At 41.5% G+C, this 26,165-nt stretch overlaps 1 protein-coding gene across 4 annotated transcripts in view; it reads left to right on the forward strand.

Moving 5' to 3' along the window:
* Nucleotides 1–26,165, forward strand: part of OTOS (otospiralin) — a 439,145-nt gene that overhangs the window by 324,669 nt on the left and 88,311 nt on the right. For all 4 annotated transcript variants that reach the window (XM_072042616.1, XM_072042617.1, XM_072042619.1 and 1 more), the window contains one exon: nucleotides 7,701–7,789. The gene's annotated coding sequence lies outside the window, so the exon portion shown is untranslated. The remainder of the gene's footprint in view (nucleotides 1–7,700; nucleotides 7,790–26,165) is intronic.

Below are 26,165 nucleotides of genomic sequence, written 5' to 3' on the forward strand. Positions count from 1 at the left end.
TCCAGCCAGTTTCTAACCCAATGAAGCGTGCGCCAGTCCAAGCCAAGAGCAGCCAGTTTCTTGAGGAGAATGCTGTGGGAGACGGTGTCAAAAGCCTTGCTGAAGTCAAGGTAGACCACATCCACAGCCTTTCCCTCGTCCACCCAGCGTGTCACTTTGTCATAGAAGGAGATCAGGTTCGTCAAGCAGGACCTGCCTTCCATAAACCCGTGCTGACTGGGCCTGATCACCTGCTTGCCCTGCAAGTGCCGCATGATGACTCTCAAGAGGATCTGCTCCATGAGCTTCCCTGGCACTGAGGTCAAACTGACAGGCCTGTAGTTTCCCGGGTCTGCCCTCTGGCCCTTCTTGTAGATGGGTGTCACATTTGCTAGCCGCCAGTCAGCTGGGACCTCCCCCGATAGCCAGGACTGCTGATAAATGATGGATAGGGGCTTGGCCAGCTCCTCTGCCAGTTCTCTCAGTACCCTTGGGTGGATCCCATCCGGCCCCATCGATTTGTGCACATCCAAGTGCCATAGCAGGTCACCAACCAGTTCTTCGTGGATAGTGAGGGTCACATCCTGCTCCCCATCCCCTTCCACCAGCTCAGGGTACTGGGTATCCAGAGAACAACTGGTATTGCCGCTAAAGACTGAGGCAAAGAAGGCATTGAGCACCTCCGCCTTTTCCTCATCTCTTGTAACTAAGTTTCCCCCTGCATCCAGTAAAGGATGGAGATTCTCCTTAGTCCTCCTTTTTGTGTTGATGTATTTATAAAAACATTTTTTGTTATCTTTAACGGCAGTAGCCAGATTGAGCTCCAGATGAGCTTTGGTGAGCTTTGGCCTTCCTAATTTTGTCCCTGCACAGCCTCGCTACATCCTTATAGTCCTCCCTAGTGGCCTGCCCACTTTTCCAAAGATTATAAACCCTCTTTTTTCTCCTAAGCTCAAGCCACAGTTCTCTGTTGAGCCAGGCTGGTCTTCTTCCCCGCTGGCTCGTCTTTGGGCACATGGGAACAGACCGCTCCTGCGCCATTAAGATTTCCTTCTTGAAGAGTGCCCAGCCTTCCTGGACCCCTCTGCCCTTCAGAACCGCCTTCCAAGGGACTCCACCAACTAGTGTCCTCAGCAGCCCAAAGTCAGCCCTCCGAAAGTCCAATACAGCGGTTTTACTGGTCCCCTTCCTGGCCTCGCCAAAAATAGTGAACTCCACCATTTCGTGGTCACTCTGCCCAAGACAGCTCCCGACAATCACATCCTTTTGATTATTTAAAGAATAGACATTTTAAAGGCAGTTTATTGATGAACCTAACCCTTTACTGCTTAGCTTTATTCTCTGTCTGCTCCTGGAAGAGATCTGTTAATTGTCAATATGCAGGATTTGGCTCGCAGACTTCTCATCTGAGGAATGAACTGGAGAGTAGGGGGAAGGACACCTGAGAGCACTCAGTTCCAGGGAGCAGCTATAGCAAAGTTGTGATGTGTGCATTAACAATTCTTTGTCTTTCTGGGCCCTGATTATTTATCCAAAACTGAGTTTTCCCTCTCTTTTATGTATTTTACCTAGCTACTTTGGGCTACTGGGCACCTATATTCAAATCCATTAGAGAATATTTTGAGTACACTTTGCACAGTGCCATATTTCCAAAGAAACCACACCAATAAATCTTTGCCATAAGGGCCATTCTTAGAGATTTTATGCTTATGCTGGCTAACTTCACTTTTGCAAGGAACACTTGGTAGAGCATTTCTACCAAGGCCCTAAAACGGCCAGTTTCTCTGCTTTCATCAACTAGAGCAGATGACTGTTTTCAGCATCAAAAGCAATGTAGGAGTAGGCTGGTGCTTTTTCCATCTAGAAAAACAAATCAATTTCAAATTTTGCTCTGCTTACAATTCTGGCTGAGATGGGCAACCTGGGGAGGATTCAGCACAGTTTATTTTATGCTAACCTTTCAGGCTGTATCCTCAGGACTATGCTAATAAATTATCCAGACAACTATGGGTGAGATTATGTAAGGCACTCCTAAAAGGATCTCATTGGTCTGTCACCCAACAGGGACAAGGAAAATAGGATGACGTGAAACCATTTTTGTGTTATCCTAATAATGAGCTTATTCTGTGGGCTCTACTGTTTTTAGACCACCATGAGGTTCTGTTTTGTACATGACTGTCTGCCACGGCCACTGTGATTTGTCATGTCTGTGAGTATCACCCTCGTACACTCGAGGTTTGGAGCGAGGTCTCAGAGAACAGGCTTGGGTCTGCCTTTCCCCAAGGCACACCAAAGGTTCTCTGACATTTTATAAAGGAACTAGACTAGACCTAGGCATCTTATCTTAAGTACTGAAGAAAACCTAATACTGACTACCTCACAGATTCCAAAATGAGGAGATGGATGCCAGTATTGTGAGATGAGACCTTTCTTCTTAATCCTTTTGTTTGTTTGCTTGTTTATACTTCTGCTGCAGAAGGTTTATTTCCTGTGGAGATGGTATAATCCCTACCCTGGGGGCAACTGGGACTTGTACACTCAGTTCTTCTAGATCTTGGACTCTTTCTTAAATTTAAAATGGTGAATTTTCCTGACTGTCCTGTGTGTGAAGCATTAGATGTCAGAATGACATTTCTGAAATGCAAAACTTACCTGGCATCTGCTGGATTCACTGGGAGTCCCTGCTGCGTAATAAATTTGCTTTTAGGTTATCTGAAATATCTAATTTGCTCTATCTTTAATAAAATATTCTTCTGTTCCAAACGGTCTTGAATTTCCCCATCAAAACATGTTATTCTTTAATATTCCATTTCCAAAATCTCTCTGATGTACGTTTGACTGTTATATGTTATTCATGTAATGTATTAATGCTACAAGTGCTGTGCAGACCTCTCTCTTTCAGGTCCTCAGTAGCCAAAATAGCTGTCTGGAAATGTTGTGGAGGTGGTTTTCCAGAACTTTTCAAAAATCATGGCTATTCTGACTACTTTTTAGTTGAAATTCAAAATCTTGAATGAATTGTGCCTAGCATGACAGCTCTGACAATTGCAGTCACACCTTACGGCCTTAGGCTGTTCTTTCTCTGGACCTTTCCTTTTCCACCCCACTAGTTCTGCTCTTAAGTACTCTGCCCTTTGGAGTTGTTGACAGCCCCTGATTTTTGCTGATAGTTCTGTGCGCTGTGTTTAAGCATCAGTTGTTTCAGAGGTCCGGTGCTAATGCTGCCTGTAGTAATTGCAGAGTCCTCCCCTTAAATGGCTACAGCAGCGCTGCTGTTCTGTAAGCACTTCCAGCACAACCAGAGGTGTGACTGTCTGCTTGCTTGAGGCAAGAACTGTTCTCACAGGGTTCAGAAAAAGGCATTTTAAACCCAGCAGCAATGCCATTGATGCTGATGCCAACTATTTAGCTTCCATCTGGCAGTCTTTGCCTCCTGCTTTGGAAGGAAATGTCTGCTTTTCAGGCATGGTTTTAGTATTGTTTGGAGCCATGCTGCCGACTCAACCATTTCCAGTTTATTTCTAGCTTCATGCAGTTGGGAAAAGGAAGTTCCCAGAGAGTTTATCTGCTTTATATGACAGAAGTTTAGCTGTGTGTCAAAGAGCAAACATTAACTTCAGTCAGCGCTGCAGAAAGGACAGTATTAATGACAATTACTACGTCATGTTGGATGACAGCAGTAATTTTTTATTGTAGGTAATTTGGTGCAACTGTAGACTTGTTACTAGATTTATGTTGTTCTGACCAGAGAAGATTTTTTTTAATTGCTTTTCAATGAATTTTCTACTGTTAACCATCTGATTTATTACATAAAAGATATTCTGGCATTTGCTTTCTATTCATCCAGGGACTCAGTTTGCAGTGTATTCTAGAGCGAGGTTTTACAAAGAACAAAGCCCATGCCCTCTTCTTGTCTACAGTTGCGTGGGTGAAATCATGACTTTTCCAAAAATTGAAGTGAAGACTTGAGCGGCAGACCAAACTGTTCACCTTTCTCATGAGATGCTCCTGTTCCTAAAGCAGTGCCCCTTGGCTCTATAAAGGGGCCCATTCTGTTAGTGTCGCGGTCGATTTTCCCAGGATGGAGTTGGCTGGAAGGAGCAGCAGTAGGAAAGGCAACCACCACAAAAACTAAAACGTGCAGACTGCTCAGCCTCCTAGAAATTGAACAGGCACCAGCGGGGCAGCGTGCTTCTAAATTCAGTTTGACAAAGTGAATTGAGCAATTTTTCTGCTGCAGCTGTTTTCTTGGCACTCAGAAGAAATGGCGAGTCATTTCCAGGGTACAATTTACCAAGAATGGAAAAGTAAACTGATAAACAGGTCTTCCACTTTAGCACCAGCAGCGTAGCACTAGGTAGGCTGGGACTGAATTTGCAGCAGACTGGAATGACTTGAGCAGGCCTGTCCTAGAGCACCAGAGATCTTTTCTATGGACATACAAACACTAACTGGGGAAACACAGGGGCAGGTAGCTTCCCCTTCTCAGTAGCTTGTGGTTGGGATGTCCCAGTGTCTGCTGGTGTGTGCATGCTGTTTGTAGTCTGTGTTGTCTTGCTGCCCTCGTGGTTTGGAAATAATATGAGTACCTGAACTCTCTGAGCTTCTTGCTGTTCTGGACAAACGATGTGTTGCTGGTTTTAAAGGTATTTGGTAGAGTGCAAAGTGGATTTGTGAAAGAGAGTTATTTCTAAAACTAAATGAGAAAATAAGATCTGTGAGAGAAGAATAAATTGACTTGGCTTGTTTAAACACTAATGGTAAACCTAACGGAAACATAAATAAGATTATTAAAAAAAAAAAAAAGAAGAGAATAATTGTCTTTTAGTGTCTACTGGGTGTAGAAACAGTTAAAAAATGGAAGAAAATGTTTTTGATGATAAATGTATTTAAACAGTTGGATAATACAGGTGTTATATATGGAGTGGTAATTCGTGTGGAGAAAATGGTTGATATTAATAAAGAAGGAGGAGATTTGGGAATGTGGCCATGAAAAAGGCCACATTCTCTTCCTGAAAGGTCTGGCTGTCTCATGAAGCATAAGTAGAAAAAGCTATACTCAAATCAGGACAGAGGAGGAGAGCTAAGCTTGTTTAGATCAGAAGGGCTCTAAGAAAGAAACGGGATTTCCTAGTTGGATTCTGGTAGGCAGTTTTGGTTTGAAGTCAGTGGGAGCCTTGGAAGAGGTGGGTGAGGGAGGACTTGGAACTGGCCTTTGTCATGGCAAAACATGCATAGGGAAGGCAATTGTTATGACAGTTGATACGTTAAAAACCTAAGGCTCATTTGGGGCAACTGACCCCAACCAATTGGAGCACCAATAGTCAGTAGTAGGCTCATTTGCAGTCCTTGCTCTGTGGTCTGACTTTTGAGAGCATGAAACATCATGCAAGAAGATTCGAATTATGCATGCAGAATTATGCATGCCACGAGCTATGTGCATGCGGAAAATACGTGCTTAGAAAAGCTTGTCGCTCCTTGTACAAACAGGTGTGGGCTTCTGTCTGATCTGTGAAGATCAAGCAAGTGAGCTGCAAGCAGGTAGTTGTACATGAAAGAGAGCAGAGCCAGACATCATTCAGCCTCACACCTGAGGTCTCTTGCTGGAGCTGCAAGAGAACTCTCTTAGTTTGCACTTGTATTGATATTGTAGGCCATAAAGGGCAATGTTGTTTTCCTGTGTTGTATCAACATATTACTGGGATGCCATGCTTTATTTCCTTGTTAATGCTAAAGATCAAATGCTATCTGTGAAGTGTTTTGCTTCTTGGCAACTATGCAACTGTTTGGGGAGCTGGTTTGTAAGCAGTGTAGTTGGCAGGGGGTGGGAGGGAAGGAGACAGCAGCATCCAGTGATTCTCAGACCAGAGCCCTGCACCAGTGAGGTGAGGAAGGTTTGCTACAAGTGTTGTGCAGTCAGATTCCTGCACTTTATTCTAAATAAAGAGGAGCCCCAGGAAAGCAGTGGCGTATACTTAGTCCTAAACTTATGCTCTGTGCTAGGTAATGCTCCTATACCAAAAAAAAAAAAAAAAAAAAGCGAAAACCTTTATGTAGCTTTGCAGTGATAAGCTTAATACCTAGGGGACCCATTCCAAGGGTCGTATTTGAGTTGCACTGCAGGGAAGAAAATTGTTCCTGCTGACCCTTGAGTCTGTTCTTGGTACGTACATTCAGGAGTTTTAATGTGAGATTAACTGTTGACACTTCTTGGATTAACATAATCCTTTATTTTCCCTGATAGTCTGTAGATGATGAATCACAATAAACTCTGCATGTGTCAAAAAAAAAAAAAAAAGGCTATTTTTTTCTGCATAGTCTAATAACCTCAGTTACCAAGTTTGACAGCTGTCAAATATACCCTAAAACTCTAAAAACTCTTAAGATTTTGTAAAAATGCTGGTATAAAAAGGTTTCTGAGATTTTTTAAGCTTTAATATCTGCAAGGATTCCACAGAAAACGTGGGATGAAAATGGACTTTCGATTCTTCTGAAATTTTTAGTAGCAAAATGATTTTTCTGACCACCTTTATTTCAGTACTTGGCCAGGTAAAATGGAGAAGATATTAACCACAGTGCTGTGTGCAGCTGCTAGAACTTTGTGCTGGATCCTCAGGGTCTGGGCCATCTCTGCTTTATTTTTATGGCTCCAGAGCTGTGTACTGTGGCAAACAGGTGCACATCTGCCAAACAGGGAGGGTGAGAAGGAATCTGTGCTCCCAGCAATATGTTGCCTTTTGGCACCTCTGCACCTCCTTCTACACGAATCTTTTGGCAAAGCCACAAACCTAGCAGTCAGTTGCATATTTACAATTAGCTGAATGCCCAAATAATAATAATGATTGTCTTCTTTCATAGTTCTTCATGAATAAGTGATTTTTATGGAATGCAATTTGATATTAAGATGTGTTCTTCTAATTGACTTTTTAATCTGAGTGTTAAGATTGCCAAGTCTGGTAGTGAGCTGAAAAATATTACTGAAGTAGATCCCAGTGTAGAGGACAGCCTGGAGCATGCTGATGACAAAGTGCACAGGGAGTCTGCTTTACCTTGTGTACAATTCCAAATGGTTTTTACAGCTTTTTTTGATGGGGAAATAGGCTGTGCCATCTACAGCACACAGAAAGGGACACAAGCTCTGCAGCAGACCATTAAAACATTAATGTTGAAAGCTGTCAAGAAATCTTGTTATATCATGCATAAGTTTTCTGGTTGGTCACCAGTTTCTATCTTCTGCATGTCTGTCTCACTGCATTTTGGTGCCAGAGCAAAGCTTGGTGCAGTGGCTTGTGCTGCCTGATGGCACGGGCCCCGCACTCCCTTCCCCCTTCCATGTTCACAGCCAAAAGGCCCGACCAGGCCTGGTTGCCTGATCAGCATGTCGGCTTTGTTCCACATGAAATGGGGGTTGGAGGGTGAGAGGAGCATAGCCTTGCTCAGGAGATTAGGTTGGCAAAAGGCCATGACAGTCTCCTACATGTTAGAGCTGGGTTCCCAGTCTTCCTTGGCATTGTCATCTCTGGAGAGGTGCAGCAGGTACAGGTACAGCAGAGACCTCACTGAGCCTTTCTTCACAGACACGACACTTGGAAAGCCAGGACCCATCCCTTTGCATTTCCTTAATTCCATTGGTTTGTTGTTTTTTCTTTTTTTAATTGCCTACAGCATTTTTTAACCCATACAACACATTCAAGGCATATTTGTTTTTGTTTCATTCACAGATGATTGAGAAAAAAGATGCCCACTGTGGAGCTGTTGTCTTATCCAAGAGCAGGAACCACCAGTGATACGCTGTGTAGTACAGATAGAGGTAAGCCCTTCAGCACCCTGGTATTTCCTACAAAATCTCTTCATTTTATCTTGAATTCATCATTCCACTTTGTGGAATCTGTTTCACAGAATTTATTTTTACAACCTTTCCTGCACAGAATTTGCTGAGAGATGTTTATTTCATTCTGAGAGGAATATAGAGTACATAAAATTTCTTCCTTCTAGCTGTACAGTGCTTTAGTTAAGAATCTGATGGTGTTTTCTTTATAAGCGTCTGGTTTCAAGGTTTTATATAATGTCCTGAAAAGGTTTGGCTTAAAAAGACATTTGGAAGAGACATAAGTGTATGTTACCTTTCTAAAATCACTGAGGTATTTTGCAAGTTCTGTGTGATGCAAAAAAAAAAAAAAAAATCAGCTTTTTGTGTACCTTTTTATTTGTTCCTAATGGCTTTAAACTTTTAGAAATGTTAATGCTAAGACCCATGTGCTTAGGTTTAGGCATCTTGATGCCTAAGAAACCTTTCTGTCTAGCTCAGTATTTGCTTCCCAACTGTAACTAATGTCAGAGATCTCTGTCCCTGAAGGCGCATCCACTTTTACTCTTTGTTTATAATGTTTCCTTTCTTTGGACATCTTTCAGTTTCACTACTTGTTTACAGAGTAACGATTGGCAGATTAAAAATTGCCAATCAAAGGATTAAATCATGATAGAAAGAAATGCAATGTAACAGTGTATTACTTTGTTCAGTGTCATGCTCATGGCATGTATTTTAAGAAAACTGAGCTTAAATCTTGTAGCATGGTCAGCTTAGACATTAAGAGCTTAATGCATATGCTTGAGGATGCAAGCATCAACCTACAGCCTTTCAGAATTGAAAACATTTTTGTCTTTAAGCTGCATACCACTGGGGACTCCATAGCTTAATGTAGTGAGAGCCATGTGAGGGAATTTTTGAAGTGTACACTAAACTACTTCGGACTGTCTCTCCTGTCTGATATATTTACACAAGAAACAATCCTCCTTGTCAACCCCGGGGTGTTACATAGAAAATGGGGCAAAAGTTTTTTTCTGCAGTAGCTGCCCAGCAGAGCTAGTGCTGGTATGGATATCACCACATCAACCTTTCACTGTTCTGGGTACATCTGAATTGATTTGAATTCTAAGAGTTTAAAATGAATTCTGACATTTTTAAGGTATGTCAAAAGTGATTCCTGGTTTTGAAGAAGTAACAGTGAAACTAAAAAAGAGAAAAATAAAGATAGATAAAGCAAAGTGATAATGCATAAGGTCGGTTTCTGATTCACTTTGATTCCTGCACATTAACATATTATCTGCTAGTCAACATTTATAGATCGGACTTAATTTATATCTGTTCTTTTACACAACTTAAGCCAAACCACGTGATGCAGAGAAAACATTCTAGTGATTTAGAACAGTTTTGTTGCAGGTCCTTCCACATGTTTGGATTTGAATATATGTAATGGGAATATGTAATATAAGCTTCATGCATATATTAAGTTGTACGCTTGTCATGCCAGTAAGAACACCAAGCTGGATGTTCTAAACCTAAGACCAGAGAAATATTTTTCAAAAGAAGTCTGTGATACTATTTTGATCTCTTTCTTTTGAACAGAAAAGATAAACTAAGGATTGGATGCACAGTCTGATTTCAAAAAATAAAATGAAAGAAGAAGAAAAAAGGAATAGAAATTCAGATTGTAAAATTCTGACTGTGTTTTGAGGAAGACTCATTCATATGCTTATGCTCTTTTCACTTCTTGGTACCGTTACCTGCTAGTGCTTCTCATGAATTAAATAGTACTTCCCCCTCCTACTAAATTTAAGTGTTAAACTCATTCAGGAAAGCAATGATGAATTTGATGGCTGAAAAATGTTGATAGACAGAAATAAAAATAAATCTAGGTCCATTTTTAAAAATCATACCTAGAAAACACAAGCTCCATTTAGTTCCATATGTCCCTGTAGAAAACTAATGCATTGCTACCAGGATGATGAATAGGCTTTAATGGTATTACAGAGCTCTGAAGAAGTCTTCCAAGTTCCTATCATGAATAAAATTAAGAGAGTCCTTTGGTACCCTGTTTAATTGTGTTCTAAATATTACCAAACAAATTAAAGTATTCACAGTGTAGTTTTTAAGCTAAGATATTTATGAACCATGTGTTCTCTCTGCAAAATTAATTTGGGCGCTTTAGTGGTTGTTGTTTCTGTCTATATACAATTTCTGCTTTTATCTATATGAGAAACAGTCTTAAATGATTTTGATATATAAGTCTAAGACAACTGATCACTGGTGAGTGATGGTAGGTGCTTTGAACAATCGCCTTGATCTGAAAAGTTTTATAGAATTGTTTCTCTTGTTGGTTGGTTGCATGTGTCTTCTCATCAGAAAAGAGAAGGCAGCATAGCCTGTATAAATAAAAAATAAAAAATGGAGGCCAGTGGTGTCAGAAAGTTGAACTAGAAAAGTGGTTAATAATGACCTTGTTTAACTTTGATTTTGAACCTGCAGTGTGCTTAGAGCTATACTTGGAAAATCATCCATGTTGCTCATGGGACAAAATTATATTATTGAAAATGTTTCCTAAGCCCTTATGGGACCTCCTCATTTTCTCTTGTGATAATTGATAAAATCTGGCTGAATGACAGCTTGGACATAGATATGTGCTTGCATTTAATACTGTCATTTAGAGCCAAGGCTGGTGGGGTCTCTTTCCCTGTTCCTATTGTTGTATAAGAGTAAACGCACATCAGAATTGTGTTTAAAAACGTATAAATTTTACATTTGCTTTCTTTGAGTTGGGTGGTGTCCAAGTTTATAATTTGTGTATCTGTGCTGGTACTAATTAAGCCCTGCTGGATGATGAATGTCTGATTTTTTTTTCATTTAACCTGTATCAATGCTGGAAATACTGCATTGCTTGTTCCATATTATTGAGACAGTTTTTAGCAGCACATTTTTTTTTTCTTTCCTCCAAGTCAGCAAGCTATTGTTAAGAAAGGACCTAAGGTTGGCATTCTGGTGTTAAAGCATTATTTTCATTGAGTATTAAATACAGTGTTTCATGAGTCTTCTGTTTCCCTGATGCCTTTTGTGTTAGACATACCAATTAGAATTTGAAGTCAAGGCTAGACTCTTCCCACATGCCTGTTTGTCAGCTCCCGTGTGTCAGTGCAGGTTCATCAGACTGTAGTCTATAAAGAAATTATTAAGCTTGGTGGGTTTCTTTGTGGGTCTGTTTGTTGTTTGGTTTGTTGGTTTGGTTTGGTTTGGTTTTGGTGGCTATTGTCCTAATTTGACCCTAGAAAGGCAAGGTCTGGAATTCTCTCCAAATCATCCGGATGCAGTGGCTGAACCTGACCAGTGCACATCAGTCTCAAAAATATTAGGTATGTGAAGAATCAGAACAAAGAAATCTTCTTGAAGACAAGGAAATGGTGTCCAAAGATCTGAAGTTGAGGCACACTTATGCCATTTGGAGTTCTTAAAAGTGTAGCAAAGCCATGATGCTAGTATTGTATCAAAAAGGAAGGTTTGTGAGTGATACTAAGTCTGTAATTGACAAACTGTAGTATCAAGTAACTGACAACCTATAAATAATTCAGTAGGCTGCCAGATTTCACAGAATTAAAATATGCTTTATATCAACTCTTAAACTATCTCATCAACATGCAAACCAGACACTAAAAAAATACATGTATAGTGTATCAAATATAATAATCCTTGTACTCACTTGACAAACTGAAATCTTCAGACATACACTCTACTAATGTTTGTCTTTCAGGAAAGAATGCAGTGGCAATATTGTCAGTGCTGAGTTTTTTTACTTGGTCTTTGTTTTGTAATCTGGAGTGTCAAGGGCAGTGATTTAAGCAGAATACTTGTGTTACAGTTCCTTATTTAATAATTAAATTAAAAGTTTATTTTACATTTATTTGTGAAGGGTATCAAAAAGGATATTTTATAGTCAGAGTTATATATATATATATAAAAAAAGGCACTTAATTCCCTTATACTTTTAGGCAGTACATTTTAGCCCCTTCCTAACACCAGTCTTAAATGCTGTTTTGAACTCTTACCTTAAGGTTTATGTCATATGTAGTCAACAGAAAACACGTTTAGAGTTGTCTAGTGATGTATTAAAAGACACAGAAGTCCAGGAGCTGGGGCAGGCATCTTCCCTTGCCCAGGATGGGAGTCTTACAGGAGTTGCAGATTTCTTCCAAGAAACATCTTGCGAATAAAGATAGGGGAGCTAGCCAACTGGCTTAACAGTGAACTCAATACGTTAGCATCAGACCTCTTCTAAAGAAGGTTGTACAGAAATTGTTGCTTGCGTGATGGAATGTGGCAAGATGCTGGCTCGAGGAAGGCCAAGTAGAACAGTGGGTAGAAAGAAAACTGCTTTGCTCAAGATGAAGGGCTTATCCATTGAATTGCTGGGTACCTTCCTCTCATGGGGAGCAAGTGAATGCTGCACGTTTCATATGGCATCATGCTCGTATCGGTGTTCAGAGCCTGGAAGAGTGGTTTGTGTGTTTCTGTCCTTTTCTGCATCATTAAAGCAATCTTTTGTAAGATCAAGTAGAAATATGGGGGCAGATTTCACATTAGCTGAGAATCTGGCCTGACACTTTCTAATGAATTCCTGGAAAATATTGATGTGATTCCAGCAAAAATAGCAGTAGAACTGATAAATAGAGTCCAGCGAAAGAGAAATCAAATGGGATGAAAAGCGTAGCCATTCACAGTGTTTTACTCATTTTGTCAGAGTGAGATAGAAACTATCTTGTTTTAGGGATATAATGGACAGATTTTGCTTATGCTCTCAGCTTATGAGGCCTGGAATTTTTGCATATAACGTGCCATGTACTTGAGAAGGAAGAAGAGTCCTGTAGCACAACATCTGCTCAGTGAGTGGTATTGCTTCTGAGTGGGAGTTCCTTGGCTGTATATTGGTGGTGGTCAGCAGTTCCTGTACTAGTCTTGCTTGAGGTGATATGTGTTATGGCAGAAATAACTGAGGAGCTCCTTATGACCCTGGCAAGGATCCAGATGAATAAGAAAAGATTTTCAAGAAGTAGTAACAGTAAGTTCACAAATAGGACTTGCCTGCAATGTGTATCATCTATATAGTAAGCAAGACTTCTACATAATTGAACAAAACTTCAAGATTTTGTGAAGTTGCATCCTGCTGCTATACAACACAACAAAAATTGTTTTGCAGTTCAGGCCAGAGATCAGCCATCTGTGTTCCAAGTAGGTCTGGTTTGTGGCTGCACCAACCGAGCCAAGGATCATAGGTTTTATCAAGTATATAATTCAAGCTTTGTTTTCAAGTCAAGGGTGGTAGTAAATCCCCCATTAAATGCACAGAATGCACCAGAAAACATAACAGTAGATTCATGATTGCATCCAAATTCTGTGACCAGGCCCTAAAATACCAGCAAAGTCTTCCTGGTAGGTAAGGGTTTCGCAGGAATCACAATGAGGTATTTCAGCCTCGTGTTCATTGCCAAGGCTCCCTGGGACGTTCAGGAATGACAGGTTGCTGCCTATCACTTCTTAGAAAGGAATCGTGGTTTCCATGGCAATGGGAAATGTATAATGTACCTGAAGACCGGAGGGCACTTCGGCATATCTGATGGTTGTGTAATTTTGTGTCTAGTCACAACTAAATTTCACAGGTAGAATGCAAAAGGTAATCTGTGGCCCCAGTTTTTGATGGTTTGATGAATGAAAGACCTTTCCAAGTTGTGGTTGGGTAGTGGCTCAGTAAGTATCTCAATGCCAAGATGCCTTCTGATCCTTTGAAGTTTGCAGTGAGCACTGGTGAAATGCTTGTATGTATTGTTCTAGCTGTTTGCTCTGCTGTTATGGTGGAGGGTGCCTTGAAAGGCAAACCCCTTATGGGTGAGGCAAGAGGGACTTTATTCCCTCTAACTGGCTCCTTCTGACATTGCAGAGATTTCTTTCCATGCACTTTCTTTACTCAATGGAAGTCTGTTATGTTGGACTTCTATAGCATCTTCATGTTTCTGCCGTTTGTTATTTCAGTCAGGATCCCTCTGAATGGCAGTGATTCAACTTTTCCAAAGTCAGATGAGAAACTTACACTGATCTTACTGAGAATTTCTAGCTGGAAGGGATGCTTTCAGTTAGCATTTAAGATCCAAGAACAGTTCAATTTTCTTTTTTCTCCTAAGGTACAAAAAAAATTGATTTTTTCTTTGTTTAATAGTGGCAAAGTAAATTGCCTTCCCAGTTTCCTTGCTTTTAACTTACTGTGTTATATTTAAAGCAGAGGGTTAAGAGGGGAAAATATCTGTGGAGATTTTGCAGTTCCATAAATCACGAAAATGAAACTGGTGGGCTTGAATGAAATCCAAGCAAGCAACAGCTTTCTGGTAATGTGTAACGTGATTACCTGCAAGCTCAGAGCTTAATTTTATTTCTCCTAAGCATTCATCTGGGCAGGCAGCAGTTTTGAATTAGTGTCTGTGGAGCACTTCTGGATTTTCTGGTGCTGAAATAATTTTTCCTTCCCACCATAGCACGTTCACTGAAGTCTACCTCAAAGGCAGCTTCTCAGAATTGGATAAGCACATATAAAAAAACCTGTGGTCCGCTTCTTCCCTTCTCTTAGACTCTCTCAAAATGGTTTGTATCAGGTATTTCCAAGGGGGCTGAGAGCAGGGATCCTCGCATCTCTGAGCTGTGAGGGGATGGGTCAGACTGGGAGATGAGAGCACTAAATGCAACTGTAGATGGGCACCTGCCTCTGCTTCATGTTAAGTTTTCATGTTTTAAAGTTTAGCACTTGTTTTTGAAACAAATTTGTGTGGGTTGTAGGCTGTTAGAGTTGTATCTTCTATGCTGTGGGAACTACAAACACTGATATTGCACACACACGCACACACACAAAAAAGTAAAAGGTGCCAAAATTCCATAACCAGGTTTTCATTCATGCTTGTCTAACATTATATTAACACACATGCTATTAATAAGATCTAGCCTGATTATCAATTTGCACAAATCAAAACCATTCTGCTCTGCCCTGGTCAGGCCTCACCTGGAGTACTGTGTCCAGTTCTGGGCTCCCCGATACAAAAAAGACAGGGATCTGCTGGAAAGAGTCCAGTGGAGGGCCACAAAGATGAGACGGGGCCTGGAGCATCTTCCCTATGCAGAAAGGCTGAGAGACCTTCTCAGCCTTGAGAAAAGAAAACTGAGAGGGAATCTCATCAATGTTTCCAAGTATCTTAAGTGTGGGAGACAGAGGGATTTGGCCCACCTCTTTTCAGTGGTTTGTGGGGACAGGACAAGGGGCAATGGCCACAAATTGGAGCCCAGGAAGCTCCACACCAACATGTGGAAGAACTTCTTGATGGTGAGGGTGAGGGAGCGCTGGGACAGGCTGCCCAGGGAGGTTGTGGAGTCTCCTTCTCTGGAGATATTCAAGGCCCATCTGGACTCCTGCCTGGGCAACCTGCTGTAGGGAACCTGCTTTGACAGGGGGGTTGGACCTGATGATCTCTCAAGATCCTTTCCAACCCCTACAGTTCTGTGATTCAAGTTCTTCTCTTTCCTGTTAATTTATTTGGTATATGTAGGGGAAAAAAAAACATCAGAAATACATTCTAAAAACCTCCAGTACAGGTCTGTGACTTCATTCAAGCGTGTTATCACTAGGCTGGGTTAGATTTCTTGAGCTTAGGGAAAAGTTCATTCAAGGAGGACGTAGGCATCCTCTATCAGTCAGTAGGGCAAGTGGCTAGAAATTTGTGGTAACATTTCTCAAATGTAGATCTTCGCAGCAGTATTTAGGTTGCATGCCCAATGATCGTTACCATAGTGCACATCAATTATCCACTCATGCCTATCAAATGACCATTAAGAAATTTCTAAAAATTAGCAATCCGACAAAAGAGCAGTGGTTTGAGCTTGCACTGCTCTCTGCCTGTGGCTAGGTAGTACCGAGATTCAATAGTGGTGAATGGGTAGGAACATGAACGACAGTATTTGGCCCTAAGTCTGCTGAGAGGATAGGAAAAAAGAGATGTGGAAAGCAGGTATGTGCATGTTAAGTGCTCAGGTGCACCCAAAAAATACAGGTAAAAATGTTCTGATCTTTCATACAGGAAAGTACTTCCAGATATGTGAAAAGCATTTCTAAGGAGCCTCGTGCTGTAAGGTTCTGCATTTGCTCTATTCTCATGGTTAGTGAAGAGTGACAGCTTTGTGGTGGTGCTTTAATGTGCCATTTAATACCTTTTAACTTATTTCCCCTGGAGATATGAAAAGGGTTAGGCCTACAGAGCCTTGCCTCCCTTCTGTACCTGTTTATGTCCTCCTAGGGACAAAGGATCACTTGCTGCAAAAGCCACTTGGTACTTTGATATCCAAGTCAGAAGTTTCTGAGTGGTCACCCATACAATGTGTAAATGCAGGAATATAAAATCTGCTGCTGTTAAAATCTCACCAAATGTATTTTTATGGCTTGTTTTGAAGCACAGGTTAAGTACCACATAGGTCCTTTTTTGGATTTCATATCTATTCAATTTATTGGCTTTATGGCATTACCTAGGGCTTTTGGAGTTCCACAAAGTCTTGCCTTGCTCTCTGTGTCTGTGTTCCGTCCTGTTTCCTGCAGCAGGGAATTCTCTTAGTTTATCTATCCCAGGTGCAACTGCAGAGAAGCCTGAGAGTTGCACTATCAGTGTAATCTTCTAGTACTGCACGTGTAGGTATTTAATTTTGCATTTCAGATCAGTTCCTCACCTGAGCTGGATTTCCAGGAGTTTTCTGTGTTATAGCTGATACTTTTCCAAACTCAAATGGGAGCAGAATTAGGTCAAAAACTGCCTTTTGGGAGCACAGACTCAAACCATCATCTCAGCTGAAAATGCTGAGATGCTTTCTTGAATGTGTTGTGGAAGCAAATGGGCATTTTAACTCTCCTGGTTGAGAAAACTGTATTACCTGCAGAGTGAAGAGAGCTGCACAGAGAATCTCTTCTTACAGCAGCTCATTTGTACAGGTACATCCTTGTGTTGTCAACACTCCTTAAACTTGCTCATATGTGAAAGTTTTCAAACTATTCAAGATGACAGTCAGTCATCACTAGTGGACTAAGACTGTGCTATGCAGCTTTCACGGTTTAAAAGTCCATTGAAATGGCTTTTCCTACAGCATCTTGAAGTATATAAAATGCTCTGTACTTGTAAGGTTCTTGTGTTCCTTCTGCAGTTGAATACAGGTTACAATGGCTTAAGGAGTACTTATGGCTGGAGCTATGCCGCTGCGATACCTGTTGACCTGATACATTTTCTGTGTAAATGACAGCTGCTTATGGTTAACTGCCTATACTCACTTAATAACTGAGAGAGGATTTATTACATCTGCCAGATGTAATGATGTGGTGACGAGAACATGGATAATAAAACGTTGCCATCAGAATCCTTTTCGGACTGAAGATGAGTTTCATTTTTCCATTACATGTGCTATTACTCATCTCTAGATGATGCTTCTACTGTTATTGTCACTGGCTGTGCATCACAGATTAATGGGGCATGCTAACCTTTCCAGTCTCATAAACTGAAACCTGACTCCTCCATATTTCTTGTGCACACTGCATTGTCATTAACATCACCACGATTAACATCGAGGAGCAGCCACTGTTCTTTTCTCCCTGCTCAGAGTAGCTGTGTGTCCAGTTGAAACAGCCATTCATTGCTTTGAGGAAGGGCCATACGATGATTTCTGTGTAGTTTGCAAGGGCTGTGGGGAACCAACACGTAATGGGCTGGTTAAATAGCAGATAGACTTCGTTACATGATTACTTTGCTATTTTTTTTTGTGAACAGAGCAATTTTTTTTACATTAAAATTTACTTTTCATAACTTATCATTTTGACTCAATTGCTCCTTATCCTCTATGGGCATTCTGAGTGCAGATAATTTTAATTAAAAAAGCCGACAGATACCTAACATGAAAAATATGAAGGAATTATATTGTATTCCTTTTAAAACATAATAATTGCTCTGCTAATATTTTATTCTGTAATGATAGTCTATACCAGACAGTTTTAAACTATTCTCCGTAGAGAAAAGGTAAGATTTTTGATGAGAGCAAAATTTGCTGCTGCTTCTAGGGTCTGAGATACGAATTCACTGAGAAAAAAATTCTATTGACTTCAAGCACTTTGGATCGGACTCACGTGAATACATTTAGGAAAGCATGTGAAGTACATGATTAACCTGCAGGATGTGCTCAGGTCACACTCCTCAACAAAGCATGTAAGCACTTGCCTAAATTTGAATATATGATTAGCTGCCTATACGGTTTGCTGAAGAAAGACCAAAGCACTACTACTTTTAGATAAAGTTATCTACCTAGTGCTGTCTCCTTGGACTTTGTGCAAAATTCCAAAATGTCAGCTTTTGCTTTCAGTCTTTATTGGATTTCTAATGCAGTGACAATTTAAGACAATTTTATCAAAAATTTTTTGATTTTGACTTCTAGCAATTTTTTCTTTCTAGCAAAATTCGAAACTGAAAATTGAGCCAGAGTTAATATACTGAAATCAAATTTTAAAGTTAATTTTATCAGAAACCTGTATTTTATTACAAAGCAAATCTGCACCACAAAATGAAGTCAACATCATTTTATTTCTCTGCAAAATTTATACTTGTTGAAACATTTTTTTTAGTTGGAGAAGTGCTTCACTGAGAAATACCTGCTTGACTAATGCAGATCTTTTGAAATAAGAGCAGGTAATTAATGTTTTGGTTTTTTCTGTCTCACTATTGAAACAAACAAACAAAAAAGATTACATTTAGTTTTGTGACATTTGGGCATTCACTTAGTAGAGTTTTAAACGTTTGCTACAGGAAGTTACAGGAAGGCAAATATAATAATTAAGTATTATTTCCCTTTGCTTTTCAAGGACCAGAATTCATTTAGAGTTCTGGAGATGATTCTATGATTGTAAATGCAAAAAAGAATGATGGGTTTATACTTGAAGAGACCTCCCAGATCATTGTGGCACAGTTTGATCTAAGCTGTCTAGTAAACATGACAGCTGTAGTCTGATCCAGGATACATCCCACTTCTAACACATAAGTTGAGTGTTTTTATCAAGACAGCATTTCTGGCAATAATATTTGAGATGGGTTCAGACACCAACCTGGAGGTTGATGTGGAGCAGCACAGTTTCACCTTTGTTTTCTTGATACGCAAACAGGAAGAAAAACCTGCAGCTGGATGTGGACTTGTTAAAGAAGAAAAAGTCACTTGCTTTCTAACTCTTCCACCCCCTGGTAATGCCTGCAGTTCTGGCTGTGCACGCTGCCTCTGTGTGATGCTCCCTGATGTCCTTCCTACAGCAAAGATCTAACTTTCATGAGTCAAAGCAAGGCATGTGCGCTGTTTTGCTGGAGGAGAAGGCAGCCAGGCTGTAGTACATTCATTCACCATGGGTATCCTCTCCAGCATTTTATTTGCATTTGCCTGCTGTAGACAGAATTTGCATCTGTTCCAGAGGTACCATGCTGTGTATAAAGTATTCAGCAGACAGATGTTTGTAATAATTAGCAGATTTTGACTGCTATCCGTTAGGCTCACAGCAGGCGAGATATCTAACACTGATGTTCCATAGCCCACTAAGCTTGCTGTAATGGCCCCTGCTGAGAAAACCTCTGTAGTCTGTTCATCAGGTAAAACAGGACAGCAGTCCTACAGCCAGCACTCTGTTGCCAGCTATCACAAGGAGGGCTGTGTCCCTTGATTACGAAGAGCAACTTCTGCCCGGTTCTGGGCTGTCCTTTCCCTAGTCCCAGTTAACCAGGTTGGCTTCACATTGCTGATACCAGTGTGTAAATCTTAGAAAATGGACTCAGACTGGGTATAACTTCACCCCCTCATCAAGTCTGGGTTGCACAGAGTGAGCCACTGGTGTACTGACACTCATGTAACAAAAAGGGCTCATTTAATTCTGAGTGGAAAGCTTCAGTCATGTAATTTCACAGCACTATCACCGTTGTGATATGCAGCATACATAATGTTCGTATTTTGATCAAAGGCATGAGGAGCTCTAAATGTTCCTCCGTAACTTTTACTCACCCCCGCTTGTAGAAAATGAAAATTAAAAAATTATGTATTGATCCCTTTGGTGACTATCCAACTGTAGCTCTCCGAGAGGAAATTCCACAGCACCACTACTATATAAAGTAATATAAATCCAAAAGTTTTGTACAAATTTGCAGGTATTTCTACAGCTCCCTTTTTGTAGGATTTAAAAAAAAAAAAAAAGGGCAAATCTCATCCCCAGAACATCATTATTATACTCCTCTTTCCCCTCTACCACAATTCACATAAAAATTTATCAGCTAAAAATCATAGGTTGCTAGGTTGAAAGGCCTTTATGTTAGTCCAGGATCTTAATGTTATTTCTACCACAAAATCCCGGTGTTTATTCTTTAGCAGTTATTAAAAGAACAACCAGTAAGTTTGTATCTAGCCAAAAGAACATACGGATTTATAATATCTAGAGATTTTAGGGCCTTCTCTACTGTCACCTGCTAATGCAGAATTACCTTGTGTGTGCAGTGCATGGGAACTGTTGAAGAGATCCCTCAGGCTCTTTCTGAAGGACACAGATTTGCAAGTGACTGTTTTTGGTGCAGAAACTCTTGTCTTTCAGACCTGAAATGAAATAAAAGTCTGAAAAACCTACTTGTTTGATTTTGCTACATTAATTTCAATTGTTTATCTGTGAGACCAGCCTGGAGGAGAGAGGAAAAATGTAAGAAGTTTGACAAAACAGATTTAAATATGACTTCATATTTGGAGGGATTTTTTTTCCCCTAGAAGATTTTTTTTCTGTTGCCTTTAATTACATCTCTATGGGTTCATTTGCTTGGCAAGCTTAGAAAGAGAAAGAGTGAGGAGCATTTCCATGCCAAGATGATTTCTCCACGTTCTTACTAATCCATACTTCAGAGTAGCTTTATCAGTAATTGGTTTGTGTATGTTGGCAGTGCTTGATAGCTTTCAGCTGGGTTTGTATACAATCAAATACATTTCCATAATCTACAGAACATTGTTCTCTTAGATCTTGTTTGTTCTTCTTTTCCAAAGTAACTTTTTTTCAAACATTGTGATACTTGATGTTAGATGTGCCACTGTAATAAAATGTATGTGTAGCTAAGGTGGTACTTAGAAGAGTAAACCCCATGCCTGTACCGTGCTTCTTAGGAATTAGATAAAGCTCAACTTCTGGGACAAAACTCTGAAGAAACCAATTACACAGGGGAAATCATCATGAAGATATTTTGTGCTTATGAATGTTATCCTTATAAAATGGCATTTGATTAGTATTTTTTTTTGATCCAGTAACAAAATGTTATGTCAGTGAATCATGTTATCAGATATTTCACCTTCACTGATGGCAAGTTGCTTAGCCAGAAGGTCTAAAAAGTGCTGTGCTAAAAAGTGCTGTGGCACACAGCAATAATTCAATAATTTCCCATTACCTCCATATAATCAGAGTGGCTCAGGTCGGAAGGGGCCTCAAGAATCATCTAGTTCCACCCCCCTGCCATAGGCAGGGACACCACCCACTAAATCAGGTTGCTCAGGGCCTCACCTAACTTGGTCTTCAGGGATGGGGCATCCCCAACCTCTCTAGGCAACCTGTTCCAGTGCCTCACTACCCTCTGAGTGAAGAATTTCCTCCTAACTTCTTATTTAAATCTCCTGTTTCGGTCAGCTTCTTTCAGTACTCTAAATATTCTGCAGCTCAGCAGGAGGAGGTGGCAGGATGCTCTTTGCTTCTGCTGGCCATGTTGGTCTGGGGATAACATTTCTCTTCTTTGCTGGTTAGGCCATGACCATGACAGGTTTTACTGGATAAAGCCAACAATGCAAAGCTGCAGTAAGCAGACAAGTGTAGATTTGGGATTTGAAAATCCATGAAAGAAAAAACCTGAAGGAAGCCACTAATCTTCCTGTATGTAAAGATTCTGAGTGTTAGCAGATAAATAGAGCACTGCTTGACTGGGCTGGGGATAAATGTCCTAAACTTACAGCAGGGGAGAGCTAGGACAAAGCATTGAGCAGGAGGGCTGCGCACTGACATAGCATGCATAGGAAAGCAGTGGAGTCTTCAGACAACAGAGAGTTGTCCTGGCTCTGCTTGCGTGACACTGCTGCGTCCTGCGTGACACAGCGTGACACTGCTCCATGCCTCTGCCACCGCTGTGCTGCTGGCTGCTGCCACGATGCAGTGCTAAGCACCGCATTCGATGTCCCTCCATCTCCTGAGCTACCCCAAAAGCATATCGGAGAGGTGACCGTGGCATCCTGAGGAAGCCTGAGATGTGCTGGGAGGCAGAGGTCACTGCGAAGTGGACCAAGCATCCCAGGGAGCCAGCAGCCTGCGTTTCTGGTTGCCCCTGCTGGAAACCAGAGGCCTCAGCTGCTCACAACAGGACTGAGAGTCCAGAGGTGGACCAGTGAGGAATTCAGGGTACGGGCAGGCCTGGCTCTGAGCTGCTTCCTGCCGCCAGCTCCAGTGCTGGTGTCATCTCACACTGGTGCTGGGCGCTCAAGCTGTCGGTAGTGTCAGGGGAGAAGCAGGCACACCCGGCAAGAAATGTTTTTAGCTGTCATTGCTTTTACAGAGCAAAGCCTTTTTTCTCCCCGGTTTTGTCATTCCTTTTTAAATTTGACTGTTACTGTGAATAATGCAAATTAGTGGTTGCCACCTGAGGTAAAGCTAATTAAAATGTTAAATGTGACTTTCGAAGTCTACCACTACTTGGTGGCGTTACACACTACAACTGCCACTTGTTTAACTGAAGGCTGCTTCACAGCCCTTGGGGTGGCACAGGCAGTGCTGGGGATGTGAGCTGCGTGCTGCATCTAGCAGTGATTAATGGATTGCAGTTAGAAATAAGTGTGTACATGTGTACGGTAATCTTCGAAGATTACAAAGTGCAACGTCAAAGTGAAAAGTCTGACACGGGGGCATTTCTGAAGACTTAGCGACCCCCTTCGGATCCTTTCACTGTCGCTCCATCATGCTGTCAGCTTCTGCAGCTCCCTTGCAATCTGTGGCTGCTAATGTGTTTATAGGAAAACAATGCTCAGTGGGAGGCTCTGAAATGGTGCTTAGTGTTTGTGTGGAGAAGAAGATTCATGTCTCTGCAAAGGGAATTGTGAAAATCCACTTGTCAATGTGCATGAGGTAAACGAAGAAGCAGATATGTTTAATAGGTCACTTGTAGGATGACAGTATGGCTCCCCTCTGAGGCAGGCTTCATCAAGGCTGTGCTTATCTATGTGTTGGTGGTGGTTTTATTTGATTTCCCTGCCACAGGAGCAGTGCAGTGACACCAATAGCCCTTGCAAACTGAGTGTGAGTACAGGGAGCTCAAGGGGACTAACTGTGGGGAGGGTTTGCCGTTATGGAGACGCTGTGCAACCCCCTGAGTCTGCTGCCCATTTCTTGCCATCCTTCCTCCCTTCCCACCTCTCCTTGAGCCGTACAGCCATACACACACGAGGCAGTTGTGCATGGCAGATGAGACAACAGGCATGGACTGAGATATGAGAGGGTCCCCCTGGAGAGAAGGAGGAACTTCTCCATGAGGACAGTCTGGCTTTGGAACAGGGTGTCCAGGGACATTGTGCTGTCACCGCTCCTGGTGGTTTTCAAGCCTGGTTTATGTAGAGTACTGAGCAACTTCATCTGAGCTCACCATTGACCCTGCTTTGAGCAGGCGGTACCTCCAACCTGAATTACAGGGTGACCAAACCCTCCCCTGCTTCAGAGGCTGCAGGGATCCTCAGAGGAGGGTATGGGCAGGAGATTGCTGCTGCACGAGGAGGCTAATCGGGATCATTCTGGCCACACGTAAAGATAGGTGTTGACTCTAGGGTATTACAGCAAAGGTAACCAGCAAAAGGAGTGTGAGAGACACAGAATGGAGGAGTCCCTTGGGAGGATACAGGGTGTGTGTGGTGGTGACCAGTAGGCGCCCCTGTTCTGGATCAGGGCCTGACAGGACACCAGCACTGCGAGGAAGGTGAGCGTCCCCTGGGCAGGTTTCTGTCCGCTCTGCTGCTGAAGCAGGATTTTCCTTTTGTGCTGCCCACGCACCTTGGGTGGCAGACACTGCCTGCCTTCCTTACAAGTCTCCATCATCGCTTCTTGGAATTTTCAGTGACAGAATACAATTCAGTAGGGCATCCAGTGGGGATATGCTTGTAAAAATAAGGGGATTGTAAAGCAGGTATTTTCAGAAGAACTCCTTGTGATTGGACATGCTGCTTACCTGCAGACAGAACGAAGTCTGAACCAGGAGGATCTTCCCTGGCTGGTGTAACATTGCTTGTTTCATGGCATGGCAGATAATGTTGGGGCATACTGGTAAGGAGCTGGAAGATAACACACGTGGACTTGGGAACTGTTTCATCTCATCTTACAAGCTCTCCAGAAGGTCGCAGTTGTAGAGGGCTGCTCTCACAGAGAAACCAGCAGCCTGCTTTAGGGGGAATGTAAAGGCAACTAGAAAGGAAAAAAAGTTACATATCCGACACAACAAGGGAGGCTGATGGAGTGTAAAGCAGTAAATGTGGAAATTCAGGGTGAAGAGGAATGAGAACAGAAGAAATATTACGTCATCAGCAGGACAACTGGAAGACAGACCAGGACAGAGGAAGGGGTCTTGTTAAGCTATATTAAAACACAAGAAATAAGTAGCATTTATAGCAGTCTATTCCTAGCAAATAGTAATACTGCCAGTGAAAGCACAGAAGAGGCGATTTTTAACGGATGTGCTGGTTTTCTTGTTGAGAAAAGGCAAAGTGTATCCCTTCCACATAAGAATGTGATATTTTCATCTCACACCGTGACTCAACAGTGTGTTAAAACCTTCTTGAGCTTGGCAAGTGTAGATTAACTTGCATCCTTTAGTTGTAAAAACTGGCCAAGAAGTTATGTTATAGAATTTTTATGGTTGTTGTTTATTTGTTTGGTGGTTTGTTTGTTTTGTTTTGTTTTTTTGTTTGTTTGTTTGTTTTTTGTTTTTCATTTTTTTTCCAAAACTCTTAGAATCCTGGGAGAGTTTTGAGGCACTAAAAGGAAAGGAATGTTTCAGTACTTGAAAAGCAGAACTGGGTTGATCCATGTTAATAAAATTCAGATAAAGGTAAATTAACTTGATATCAGAGTTGGACAAAACTGAAGGACAGATGTGTGATTCTCATAATAAACAACTAAAATAACACTTTAACACTGATTGGTATTGGCTTATGGAAAAATAGATCCTTTTTGATGGTATTATAACATTGTTTGATGAAATTAATAGTGTGTATAATACACTTCTGCTTGGTACCTTGCAGTATTGTGCCTGAGGAAAAATATGAGATCACCTTCATTCCTGTCAAGTTTTATTTCTGGATGATATGTGTTGTGGGACTGTTCAGTCATTACCATGCTGGTGTGCTTTTAAGGAGGTCCTGCCATATTTTTTTCTGTGACCTGAGAGACATATGAGACACTGAAGTTACTGAATAAAGCTTGCAGATGTCATGGCAGCTCTAGAATTGCAAAAGGCCAGATCGCTGTTAGAGGTGTAAGTGATCAGGATGCATTGTAACATGGCAAAGTGTAAATTTTGTGCTTAAGAGCAAAGAAAGCAGCATACCATTTCAATGTGGAAAGGGCATTTGGGTTATTTCTTTGTTTGCTTGTCGATTTCCTCCCAGATCTGAAATTTGAACATAACTGCTTTGGCTTTGGGAGTCCCGCTCCCAAGAGAAGGTTCTCTTCCCTGTGCACGTCCCCAGAGGCTCTGTGCCTGGCTGGAGCTGGCTGGTACAGCTCCCTGAGCCTGAGCCATGCAGCCCGTGGCATTGCAGCAGGAGGGCTCTGAACTAGGGGTAAATCTGAAGCTTTGGGCTCACATAGCTTTGCGATGAAAAATCAGATGTGGGTCCTACACTGAGCAGGTGAGAGCCCCAGTGATACTTCGGGGTGCTGTGGGTGTCTCATTTCTCTATGAACAGCCCTTGCGGGCCAGCGTTACCTCCTGCTCACTGTAATAGCATTTGCCCTTCTGCTGCCACCAGGAATTTGTTCTGGCTGGGGAAGGTGGGATGAGAAAGCATCATTGGAACATCACTGGAAGGACTGGAAATTGTGCAGTTATCTTGTGACTCTGGAAACTGGAACTCTTCAGTGAACCATGAGGAAAACTAAGGTGATATTCCTTTATAAGTAGCTGTGGGAAGATCCAGTCTTGGTAACAGACTTCATTCCAACCAGTAAAAATGTATGAGAAGCCTCAAGATTTAGGGCATGTAGCTAGACATGTTCAAAATG

The sequence above is a fragment of the Anas platyrhynchos genome, chromosome 9 (genome assembly GCF_047663525.1).
Source record: "Anas platyrhynchos isolate ZD024472 breed Pekin duck chromosome 9, IASCAAS_PekinDuck_T2T, whole genome shotgun sequence".
NCBI classification, from domain to species: Eukaryota; Metazoa; Chordata; class Aves; order Anseriformes; family Anatidae; genus Anas; species Anas platyrhynchos.